Raw genomic sequence first — 4,351 nt, 5'->3', positions numbered from 1 at the left:
AGTTACTCCCTCGAATGCAAGTTACGAGTAGCTTTAATTCATATAAAAAAATGGGGGCAAATTAGTAAAAGAAATTAAATTCCAAATGATAGAAAATGGAAATAAAAAAAAAAAGATTGAAGAACGAAAAGGAAATTTTTGAAAAAAAGGAAAAAAAAATAGAAAAAATAGAAAAAAAGCAAAAAATTCTTAAAAAAAAAAGATGAAGAAAAAAATGTGTAAAAAGAAAGAAAGAAAGAAAGAAATTATTTATTTATTTATTTTATTTTATTTTTTACCTTTGTGCAGGGCTGCTTGAATTGGGAATGCAGAGGTTTGGGGTCCTATTTATAGAGATAAAAATTTTGTTTGAATTATTAGATTTTATTAGATTTCCTAATTTAATTTTATCCTAATTTTGGATTACATTAAAAAAAATCAAATTAAGGATTCTGCCACTATCAAAGTTTTTTTAAAAAAATTTTTTATTTAAATTTTGTGTTCAAATTTATCTTCAAGTGAGATGTGGACATATTTCAAATTTCATCCCCGATTTCAAATCATCCAAATTTATCCTCCTATCCCCAAAGTCAAATTAAATTAAGAATAAAATCTCAAATCCATCTCAAATTAAAATTTTGCTATATTCCAATTTTTATCCAAAATTCAAATTACAAACATTGTTATCCTCAAGTCAAATTAAATTAAGGACAAAGTCTCATGATGTAAAATTCAAATTTGGGCATCTTTCAAATTTTATCTCAAATTCATCCAAATTTAGGTTCTTATCCCTATTTCTAAATCAAATTGCAGGTAAAATCTAAAATTTCTTTCAAATTAAAATTTGGATATATTCCAAATTTTATTTCAAATTTAAATCGAGTTTAACTTTTGCCCTCAGTCCAAATCAAATTAGAGGCAAATCTAAAATTAAAATTTGACCATATTCCAAATTCTAGTACTAAATTCATAGTTTGGTTGACACATCAAATGGAGTTTAAAGATCAAATAACTTGTATTTTGACTCCAACTTCATCTTTTTCGAGATTCATCCACCCACATATGTGCATAAATCTCGAAAAAGGGGCATTTGTTGAAGGAAAAATTTTGGACCAATCACTAATTGTCACGTCATTCACTAAGTTTTTTTTTTATGAAGGATCAGTTTTTGCAGAATAAAACTCACTCTTTCACTTTTATCTTTCTCTCAAGTTTTAACTGAGAAAATGTTTCCTCGGTAAAAACTCTCCTCCACAACAAAAATTCCCTTTTCTCTTTCAAAAGGAGGTTCACAAACCGATCATTGCCAACAGAATAGTTGAGAAAACCCTATGGAGGTGTCATGTTACTGTACGCCAAAGCTTCTTCAAAGGTAAATTTCTTCTTTCCCTATAAATTTTTCTTGCTTAGTCTATTTTAGTGCATCGTGAATGTTGTATGTTCTTCTTTTTTGTGCTGTGAATTCTAAATTAAATCGTCAAAGTAAAAGGCAATCAATTGCTTTTGCTAGGGATTCGATCCTTTCAAATCTTTGTGGTATTTAATGAAATAAATATGAATTGCCAAAATAAAACAAAACCCTATGGCCATGTTCACCCTAACGGAAACATAATAAATAAATGGTAATTTGAAAAGCGGGACTTGGTTGATTACGTTAGTTGTTGTTTACATGTGTTCCGTACTCGTACTGACATGTAGGGCCCACTTCACGTGGAACTCACTAGCTGATACCGTTATTGTTGTCGTTATCATTAAAGAAACTATAGTTTTTATAGTATGAGAACTATAAATTTGTCACATTTTCTATTACATTACCATTACTGTTACCGTTAGGATCAAATGATAACTGTAATGATAACAGGAAATGTGATAGATACATCCAAGTAAATGTGATAAAAATAATTTAATTACGTTTACAATTGTGATCCATTATGATTGATCTATCAATGAAATCACATTACATTATATAAATTTAATTATGGATCGATAAACTTGGCCTAATTTCATTGACCAAAATAGGCTCTCTTTTATTTATTTATTTTTCTTAGTAGAATGGGACCTAAAATTGCTTCGTGATTTGGTGCCATAAAAAATGGTATAAAGTAAGAAAGTGGTAGACGTAGCCAATCAGTGAGGTGCACTACTAATTCCAAACAAACACGCAAAATCACTTTTGACTAAAGTTTGTCTCCCAACTTTTCAATTTCTATTAAATATGTAATCACATCAAATTAGGACATATGATCTCTCTTTATAAATTTATTTTAAAATTACATTTTTGATATCTTAATCTTTGTTAGATGTGCTGCTTGGTCCCCACGATGTGCTCACTTGGGAACTTTTTACCCCAAACAAGTTCAGTGTCCACTAGCTAGTTGAACCATCCAATGGAGACCTTGAATACGGTAGAGGAAAAAAAAAAAAAAAACAGTTTTGATTCATGAGAATTGAACAATAGGATATTTCACCATAAAGTTTCAAAATCGTGCTTTCTTAATCTTAAAGTTTCAAAATTGTGCTATCTTATTCTCAACTTAGGAAGTAATTCAATTTAGTCATTGAATTTAATGTCTCCTTAAATAACTAATGAAGATGTTGACATGATTACGATGACATATATTTTAAATAGCTAATATATATTTTCGTAATCACATATATTTTAAATAGCTAATATATATTTTTTCTCTGTCTGATCTCTCATTGTTTCAAATATGGAATGGCGATAAAAAGTTGTGCCTCCCCAAAAAAAAAAGAAGAAGATAATGGAACAATACACAAGGCAGAAACATTGTTTGTAGTTGCAATATTGTAGGACGCAACAGTGGTGGTTTTGTTGTTGTTGTTCCTTGTTGTTCCCGTTCTTGATTAAAGTGAAGAAGGTGGGAGATGATGGAGATGACAATAGAGGAATTGAATCCCATGCGGAAGCATTTTACGTTTTTTATTTTTGAATTGGGATAAAAGATTTGCAGAATAAATAAAAACAGATTAAGGATATTGTTTGTCAAGGAAAAGTGAAGATTAATTACCTTTGTAAAACTCTCCAGATCTTGAATATACAGTAGGATCACGAACCACGAGTAAGACACGACCACAAGCCTTCTCTGCTATTCTCTTTGGAAAAGGAGGTTAATAAGAACCTTTTGGAAAAGAAGGGAAAAAGCAGAGTTTCTCTGTGATGTTTTGAGAGAGTTTTGTGAGAAAGGGTTCTTTTTCTTTTTTGTAAAAAAATAATCTTTTCAAAATATAGACCTTCTACATATTTAATACATGAGGGGAGTTGTAACTCCGGAGGGGAGTTGTAACTCTGAAGTGGAGTTATTTACTTTTAATTATTTAAATAAATCTAATTTATTAAATCCTAATTTAATTAATCCAATTATTAAATAGCATATATTTGTACGATTTGAATCCTTGGCGGAAGCAAGTAATCACCTTATGCCAGTGTATTACATTTTGGATAGTACTCAAAATCAAAGAAAACAAAAACATATGGAAGGATAAACAAAAATACGATTAAGCATGCTTTAGTAAAATTGTAGAGAGAAAAGGGAAAAGAAATGCTTACCCTTGAAGAATTTTTTTTTCACATTTTTCCTCTCCCAAAAGTTACAAATAGTGGCTCCACGAACGTAGCAAGAACGATTCTTCAACATGGGACACCACACAAAGTTTTTCCTTGCTATTCTCAAGGATAAAAACCAGAAGGAGTTGTGGGCTTTTCACTTTTTGGTGGGTAAAATAAAATTTGAGAGAGTTCTTCTGATGAGGGAGTGTTAAAAACGTTCTTCTTCTTGTTCTGTGAAATTCCCCGTCATGTTCTGTGTAAAGAGAGAAAGGAGGGGAGTTATTCAAATTATTCAACATGCTAATGGGGAGTTATTCAAAATAATCTCCATTAGCATGTTGAATAACTTTATATAATTATATTAGATTTAATATAATTAAAATAAAACTTTATATGAAATCATATTTAATATAAACATCACTTATTTGAATCATATTCAAATAATATTTTATTACATAACCTATAGTTTTAATATGAATAATATTTATATTAATTTTAATCTATAGTTTTATATGAATCTCATTCATATAATTAATGTTTGAATTCTATTGAAATATTTTTCTCTCTCATCAAACTTTATATTATAATGTATCCTTATACATTATATCAATTGCATCTCATACAATTAATTCTCTTAATTAATTTTAACAATTCAAATTAATCAAAAAATTAATTGATTCTTATTTAACCTTTAATGAGCTAGCAAAGGAACCTTATGAACCTACTGATTAAAAGCTCTAATGATACAAAATTAATTAATTATCTCTTTAATTAAATTAAACAATATTCATTAGCTGCCAGTCA

General features: G+C 28.9%; 1 long non-coding RNA gene across 1 annotated transcript; it reads right to left on the bottom strand.

Annotated features, from left to right (window-relative positions):
* Positions 1–2,889: 2,889 nt before the first annotated feature.
* LOC150033899 (uncharacterized) lies at positions 2,890–3,806 on the bottom strand. Its single transcript, XR_016532381.1, has 2 exons — positions 3,548–3,806; positions 2,890–3,093 (listed from the first exon to the last, which is right to left on the bottom strand). It is a non-coding gene; the product is annotated as an uncharacterized LOC150033899 (long non-coding RNA).
* Positions 3,807–4,351: the final 545 nt, after the last annotated feature.

This window comes from Benincasa hispida, chromosome 9 (assembly GCF_027475165.1).
Source record: "Benincasa hispida cultivar pf3 chromosome 9, pf3_genome.v1.1, whole genome shotgun sequence".
Taxonomy (NCBI): domain Eukaryota; kingdom Viridiplantae; phylum Streptophyta; class Magnoliopsida; order Cucurbitales; family Cucurbitaceae; genus Benincasa; species Benincasa hispida.
The sequence above is the reverse complement of the archived record's forward strand: the minus strand, read 5'-3'. Positions and strand labels throughout refer to the sequence as shown.